This window comes from Rhinolophus sinicus, chromosome 14 (genome assembly GCF_057876585.1).
Source record: "Rhinolophus sinicus isolate RSI-liver-muscle chromosome 14, RSI-T2T, whole genome shotgun sequence".
Taxonomy (NCBI): Eukaryota; Metazoa; Chordata; class Mammalia; order Chiroptera; family Rhinolophidae; genus Rhinolophus; species Rhinolophus sinicus.
In genome coordinates this window covers 87,243,990-87,252,616 of record NC_142514.1, presented here as the reverse complement: position 1 = coordinate 87,252,616, position 8,627 = coordinate 87,243,990, and the positions used below count along the sequence as shown (strand labels likewise).

Here is an 8,627-nt window from a genome sequence, read left to right as displayed (position 1 = left end):
TGAAGGAAAAGGCTGAACAAAAGGAATGGTTCGGGGTATGCAGGGGGTCACTGGGCTTGGCTTTGACATTTTAAACTTTACGAAGATCCAAGTGGATGTATCCCGAGGCAAGGTGAGTAATGTCCACTGTCTTCCTCAAGGGCTGGATACAGGATTGAAACAGAAGGATCCCTCTCTCAGCAGAGTTTAGCACAAGCAGCATCTGTGTCAAGAGGGCGACATTTTTAGGAACACCAAATACTTAGAACATTTCTGATCAAACCCTGGAGGGGCCACATTTAAACTGCTCTGGATATTGTCAACAGGAAAACAAAATTCGTTTTTCATTTTTCTGAACAGACTCAAAAACAAGAAGCAAAAAGCCTTGACCAGTTTATTTCATTAAGTACAGTGGTCCCCCCTTATCGATAAAGAAAACCCCCCTTATATATGAGGGATATGTTCAAAGACCACCCCCAGTAGATGCCTGAGACCATGGATAGTACCGGATCCTATGTGTACTTTTTTCCCCCCTATATGTACATACATACAATTTACAGCTTCTCTTTGGCATAACCAAATTGCCAGGATTATACTCTTGAACTTTGGGGCCATTATTAAGTAAACATAAGGGCTATTTGAACACAAGCACTGTGATATCATGACAGTTGATCCAATAACTGAGAAGGCTATTATGTGACTAATAGGTGGGGAGTTTATATAGCTTGGAGATGCTGGACAAAGGGATAATTCATGCCCTGCATAGGACAGAGTGGGACTGTGCGAGATTCTATTGCACTACTCAGAATGGTGCACAATTTAAAACTTATAAGTTGTTTATTTCTAGAATTTTCCATTTAATATTTTCATATCTTCTTTGACTGAAACAGCAGAGGGTAAAACTGCAGATAAGGAGACTACTGTGTCACAAAGCAATACATTTAATCAAGACTGACTGCTGCTGAAGTAGTAGCGGAAGTATGATACACTGGGCTCCCAGAATGGACCAGAGTCAGATACTGATTATTAATTATTGCACAGCTGTCCTGATGGCAGGTGGGGAGAAAGAGCTCAGCACTCAAGTTCATGGGGATGGGGAAGGTACTCATGCAATTTCAGTCATGAGAACCTTGCATTTCACAAAACGGTGTGCTTGGCTATCAGATTTGAAAATCATATGAAACCCAGCTCCCTTCCCCATGCACCCTATCACAGAATGCTGCTGTATTCATTCTGCTTTTCATAACAATGGGAGGTGTCAAAATGAATGATGTTGAAGTGGTTATTGGAAAAGTGCCATGTAGTACATTTGTTGATATTGTTAAAATGTAAATCAAGTCAACTTCATTAGAATGCTTAGTAGTTTCAAAATCAGGCTAGAGTCCTTTCCGAGGCTCAGTTCCCAGCTGGAAGAGTAGTTTCCCCTGCACAGCTGTCCCTGCTACTAACTGAGGCAGAGATGGCATTTGAATATGGATTTGAATATGTTGAGCAACTGACAAATATTCTCAGTACATATTTTATGTCAGTTTTTCCACACTGGGAAATGAGTTTTATTTGTTCAATTGACCTTGATAAGAATATAAACTCTGGCAGCATGGGATACTATGGAAGCATGAGCTACTACCGCTGTTCTGGTGAATTATAATTGTACTGCCATCGCCTTGGGTTTCAATTAGGCAGAGCGGTAAACCCTGGGTCTGGCAGCCTTAGGTTGTAGTGAATACTACAGAGGGAATCAGAGCTGTTCTTCCTACTTTGCAGGGGTGGTACAGCTAGATGAGAGCAGTCTATGTGAGGAGCAGTTGGGGCCAGCATTGTCAAGCTTCAGTGATGAGCAACAACTTGGTTAAAAAAAAAAAAAAAAAAGTATTAATATATCTCCAGCCTGACTGACACCATGGCTGTAGGAGCAGCTTGGGCCAGCAGCATGGGACAGACGTCCCTCCCTCCACACACACATACACAGAGACATATACACAGGCTCACACACATACATATGCACACATATGCATACAGATGCATATGCACAATGCAGGAACTGCTGAGTCGGACTGAGAAAGAATAGGATAGAGGTAGGAAAACCAACATGGTTTAATGACACGAAAGTCAAGCCTTAAAAGGGAAAGGATGATTAATGTATCAAGGGCTGCAAAAAGGTCAAGGTGGATAAAACATTTAAAAAAGCCCCTGGACTTGTCAATTAAGATATCATCAGTGACTTTAAAATAGATATTGGCCAACTATGGCTGCTGCCTGTTTTTGTATGGCTTACAAGCTAACAGTGGTTTTTACATATTTAAATATAAAATATTTAAGAGTGATAACAGCTGCTGGAAGAGTTGAAGATATTGTCTCTTAGTCTGAAAGCCTAAAATGTGTGCTCTCTGGCCCTTGATAGAAACAAGTTTGCTTAGTTCTGTTCTAAAAAGACATTCTAGTAGAATGAAGAGGGAAACTGAAGAAATATATACCAGATATCTGTCATCATTTCAGTAACACAGGAGGACCTATCTTGTTTCTCTTACTACTCAATGAGGAAGAAGGAAATGGGATATGAGCTTTGGTAACTTGGGGACACATAAGAATCTCTTGGGGAGTTTTACATATGCAGGTGCGTTGGTCCTGACCTCAACATATTTCAGGTTTAATAATTGGTCTGGAATGGAGCCTGGAGTTGGTATTTTTTAAAGGTAGACAGGGTTAGGTCCACGCCGCAAACAGATAACATGGCAGCAGCACCGGCAGCGACATCTGGCACATTGGGCCCCTGCAGGCAAGCTGTGCCCACTTGGTGGCCACTTGGCTTGGTGATCTGGGTAGCCCTGCAATACTGCTACAGCTCTAAGGTGAAGATGGAGGACGAGTTGCGGGTATTGTACCTGAAGGAGGAGAAACGAGGAACTGTGTTGTTTCGAATAAACAGAGCTTATGCCAAAAATTCATTCAGTAAAAATCTTGTAAAAATGCTCTCAAAAGCTGTGGATGCTTTAAAATCTGACAAGAAAGTGCGGACCCTAATAGTCAGTAGTGAAGTCCCAGGGGTATTCTGTGCTGGTGCTGGCCTTAAGGAAAGAGTCAAAATGAATTCTAGTGAAGTTGTTCTTTTTGTCTCCAAAACAAGAGCAATGATTAATAAAATCGCTAATCTACCAGTGCCAAGGATTGCAGAAATAGATGCACTTGCTTTAGGTGGTGGTCTTGAACTGGTGTTAGCATGTGATGTAAGAGTAGCAGCTTCCTCAGCAAAAATGGACCTGGTTGAAACAAGATTGGCAATTGTTCCCGGTGGAAGGGGAACGCAATGACTGCCTCGCACCATTGGGATGTCCCTAGCCAAAGAGTTCATGTTCTCTGCATGTGTGCTCCTTGGCCAAGAAGCCAAAGCAGTGGGCTTGATCAGCCATGTTCTAGAACAGAACCAGGAGGGCTATGCTGCCCACCAAAAGACCGTGGACCTAGCAAGAGAGTTTTTACCTCAAGGATCTGTTGCAGTGCGAGTGGCAAAATGAGCAATTAATCAAGGGATGGAGGTTGAGTTAGTGACAGGGTTAGCCATAGAAGAAGCTTGTTACACTCAGACTATTTCAACAAAAGACAGACTTGAAGGTCTTCCAGCTGTTAAAGAGAAAAAGTCCCCTCGCTATAAAGGAGAATAGAAAAAACAGAAATCTTTAAAATACCAGTGTAATAAATGTACTTCTGGAAGTAGCTTTCAAATCCACATATGCCTCAGCACCTGGAATCCCAACGACCAAAGTGAAGAGTGAGTTAGCTGTACATGGAATTAAGTGTCTGGATTGGGTCCATATGTGTACTTTGTTCCAATGTGTATCATGTCATATTCAGATTTATAAAGCTAGTAGTGTGTACTGTCAAAACCACAGATTCAAAGTGGGCAGCCATTTAAAAGTATTTCCTGCATATGAGGCTTTCTGTTCTTATTTTTTTATGTGAATAATTTATATATTACACAACCTAGGAAATAATGTTGATTGTATGCCTACTGTGTTGTAATACGCAAAAAAAATATTTCTATATACCAAATAAAATAAAAGTAGACAGAGTTGAGTATAAAAGTGTTATACTCTGATTGGAAAGTCAGTATAAGTCACCTGGCGTTGAATGGGAGGATTTCAGAGCAAGCTCAGGCAACGTTAGACTTCAGCATTTTTCAAAGGATTCAATTAAGGCAGTTTTATAACTTTCTCCACCAACAGGTAGTGGCAAGGTGGGAAGTCATCCAGTAAGTTGACTAATATTTATTACGTGCCTATACTGTGTGGGCACAGCAGGATAAGGGGGTGCAGTATATTGGGGTACTGGTGAAGACACTCTAAAATTGTTAATGTTCGCACTGTAACAGGAGCCAAGTGAGAGATGGACAGATGGATGGACGGGTGGATGGATGCAGAGGTTAGCAGGGGTAAAGGACTGAAGGTGACTGAGAGGGGAAGAGAAGATTCAGTACATGTGAAAAAATAAGAAAAATGTAAGGATGCAGTGATAACAAAGAAAACATTCGGATTACACCTCAGTTTCAGGTCATGATAAGACCCTCAATTGTAAGTCTTCAATCTAATTTTTAAAAATAGTTATCGATTTTAAAAATTCTGTTGTTTTTTAGTTACCGATATCGCAGTAGCACTTTATCCACCATTTTCCATGATCACTATGTTTCCTCTCTGTGTCAGTATATATACTCTCTGTGGACAACCTAACTACCATTTTATGTTATTGCTTTCAGATTAAAATAGGTTCCATGCTAATGATAAGTAAATGTTTGGAATACATTTGTAATGTGTTTGTAAATTGGGGCATTCCTTATACACATAAAAACATAGATTTGCCAGAATTTTCAGAAGACCCTCTCAGACATTTAAGGAAAATCACAAGCACAACTCTTTACAGAGTGCTGCCCGGCACCCATCGTTGGCCAACAACAGCCTTGTTCTGGGGGAATGCAGGACTCACACCGTCCACAAGATGTCCCATTTCCAGTCAAATTCAGCTGTCTTTTTCATGCCCTGCTTTCTTTTAGGTTTTGATGACCTCTCAGAATAATAGGTCACGTGGCTAAAACTGTTGTTCAGTTTTTCTTGCTGAAGATGATAAACTGGGTTAATTTGGAAACAATCATATCCAGAAAAACTGATGCGTGCCTATGGCCTTTTTTCTTGTTTACGTCTTTTCTTGGGGGGAAAAGTGTTTCTAGTTGATTTTTTTATTATAAAAAACAGTACATGTTAATTATAATGAATCAAACGCTGCAGAGGCTTATGAAGAAAAAGCGCTTGTCCTTCAGAGTGATCCGCTGAGGCAGCTGATTTGCCTCCTGTGTACTTCCACACTGTCTCTTGAGCAAGACTCACTTGGTCTGCATTTGCTTCCTTTAAAGCTGCCCATGAAGAGATAATGACTGATCTCAGATTTCAGAAGAGAGAACTCAGCCCCTATGGGGGATCAGTGATGGGGGCAAGTCAGAGTGCAACCTGGATTCAAAGGTGTTCAAATCCCAGTTCCGTCACTTACTGAGAAAGTTGGGCAAATGATTCAGCTTTTCTTTGCCTCAACTGACTCCTGTGCAAATGAGAATGTTAAAGTGTTGTATACGGATTATTATATTGATTAAGAAGTTAACACCATATAGCATGCATAATACAGTAAATGCTCAATGATAACAGTTTGTTATCTCTCTGATGGGGATTGCAAAAGTTGAAAGAAGGATCGTTTGGTAACTGGGGATCTGAGTATATACAAATTGTACCAGTGATAACCACAGTTACAAAAAGACACATTTGTTTAGGCTTCCTGTTGGGCAGTCACCAAACTTTACAATCCACTAATTATCTTATGTGGATATAATTCAATACAAATTCCTTCTTGTTTTCAGGATTGATAAGAAACAGCAATCAAATTTTGGGCACAATTTTAAAATAAGTTTATTGAAGAGTAATTATGTATTACAAATGTCACTGATTTTAAGCACACAATTAAATGATTTTTTTTTGGAAATTCCCCGAGTTGTGTAACCATCACCACAATCCAGTTTTAGAACATTTCCATCAGCCTAATAAGATCCCTCATGCTCGCTTACAGTTAATCCCAGTTCTTATGCCTAGCTCCACGCACCACTAATCTACGTTCCGTTTTTATGACTTGGCGTTTTCTGGACATTTCACATAAATGAAATTAAACAATATATAGTCTTGTGTGTCTGGCTTCTTTCAGTTAACTTGTTTTTAAGCATGTTGGAGCATATATCAGTATTGTGTTCCTTTGTATTGATAAACAGTCTTCCATTATATGGCTATACACATTTTGTTTATCCATTTTCATCAACTGATAGCCATTTGGGTTGTATCTACTGTTTTGGCTATTATGAATAATGTCACTATGAATATTCGTGTACAAGTGTTTTGATAGACATATATTTCCACTCCTCTTAGAATACAGGAAATCCCTAGTAGTGAAATTGCAGGTCATATGGTAAATTTATATTTAATTTTTTAGAAGCTGCCCAACTGTTTCAAAGTGACTTTACCATTTTAAGTTCCCACCAGCAATACATGAGAGTTCTATAGACATAATTTTAAAAGGCTAAAAGAGAAAGAGGATCTGAAAATGTACAAATTCAAATGCTGGCTTTCCATTCTCTGACATTCATTATCTTCTACATCTCCCTTTAAATGGAAGGAAGTGGAGAGAATCCTTCTCCTGTCTTTTCAGTGTTCTCACTTCCTACGTTTTGCTGTTTTGCTGGACGGGGGTTCTCTCACCTCCTCCAGTCCTGCTAACTCAGGGAAAGAAACTCTGTGCTCCTCTACGCCTAGAGACCTTGAGACCATCTGAAGAGAAAAAAACAAAACAAAACAAAAACCCCTTAACAAATGAAAATTCACTCTTTGCAAATAGCCAGAGAAGAGTTAATGCAGTTTGAAGCAATTATTGACTACAAGATCTGCAAATAATTGCATAAAATTTCTAAAATATGCCTGCAAGCTTCTGTTATTGATGTGGTACCCCCAGGGGCACATATGGGTTTAAGTGTCTAAATTGTTTTATTAATTAAATTGCTATGATTTACCTCTCCCATGTTAGCATTTACAGTTTATGAAACAGCCCTGTAATTAGAAAATGACGTGCTAGTGTTGCTTGTTTACTTTGTGGGTGAAATATTATATACGTCTATAATTATATATGTACACACACACACACATACACACACACACACACACACACACACACACACTGTATTTTCCCCGCCAACCTTTACAGGCTACTTTATTTCTAGTCCAATTAATAGGCAACCTCCAGTGGTGCATTAAATTGCTTTTTAGGGGGAGGAGGGAGATAGCTAGGAAGTTCATTGTTCATGCTGAGGTGTGTGATGGCATCATGAATGTTTGTTTACTTGTTTTTCCTCTGTAGAAAAAAATTGAAATCTTAAGAATTTATTATTTATAGAAAAAAAGTCTGTCTAGAATGGCCCTGAGATACCTAGCAAATTCCCAAACTGAAGAGCTATTTTAATTATACAGTGTACATAATCTTCACTTCCATTTTGAGGGTCTCTCCAGGAATATATTACTATATATATATATACATTTATGCAGCGGGTACCAAAAAAATGTATACACATTTTAAGAAAGGAAAACTCTATTAAAATTGTAATATTCAATATACCGATAAATGATAAATGCAAGTCACATTTGTCTTCTGCAATTACAAGAGTTGCTCAAAGTGGTTGCCATCAGCATCCAGACACTTCTGATTATGGTGAACTACTGCTTGAGCAACGCTGACCAACGTGTCCACTTGTATACATTTTTTTGGCACCTCTGGTATATATATAAAACCTATGCTATACAGACAGTAAAGTTGTTCTTGAGGCACTTTTTCTTAACCTTTATTTTATATGTACTCATGCCATCTACAAACACATATACTGGTGCTCAGTCCAGTCATATGTGTTTTATCAATTTTCTCAACTGTGAGCTATATCTGACTTTTAAGAATGTCAGATTATGACAAGTCTGGTTTAAGCATATCAAAGGATTGTTGAACCTTAGATTGGAAGAACTTTCGGAGTTATGTACTCACAGTTTCTGTATTTCTGAAACATTTTTGGGTTCTGTATTAACCAAATGACATTGCAATTTCAAATCTCTTTTAAAAGGCGGTAGTGTGTAATTTTAAAAGTCTCTACCAGAGCTATTAGTGGTAAAGTGAAATAATCTTTAAAATATTTTAGCACATATGGAAAAGTGTCTTCTATACATACAAAATTTTAATTTGGTTAACCATCTAACAGTGAAGAGATCTCTGGATAAGGGTTGCTTTGCCCTCATGGCTGACTGATGTGGTCTGATTACAGAGGGTTAGAACTAATTTGAAGGGTAGGAGAGAGCAAAAGAGAAGTAGATAATGTAGAACTCAGCACTGGACTACATACAAAGGTGTTTTACATTGTTTGAATTGCCCATTTAACAAATATTTATCAAGAACTTCTGCTATATTCTGTAATATAGTAGGCATGAAAGTGGACACAAATATTTGTAAGATACAATCTCTGACTTCAAGAACCTGGATATTTCAATACAGGAAATGCTCTGATCACAGGTAATTAGGCAGGATGTGTGAAAAGC

The 8,627-nt window shown here is 38.7% G+C and overlaps 1 pseudogene; it reads left to right on the top strand.

The window, feature by feature from the left end:
- Nucleotides 1-2,036: 2,036 nt before the first annotated feature.
- On the top strand, nucleotides 2,037-3,638 carry LOC109454610 (methylglutaconyl-CoA hydratase, mitochondrial pseudogene; annotated as a pseudogene).
- The last annotated feature ends 4,989 nt before the right edge of the window (nucleotides 3,639-8,627 follow it).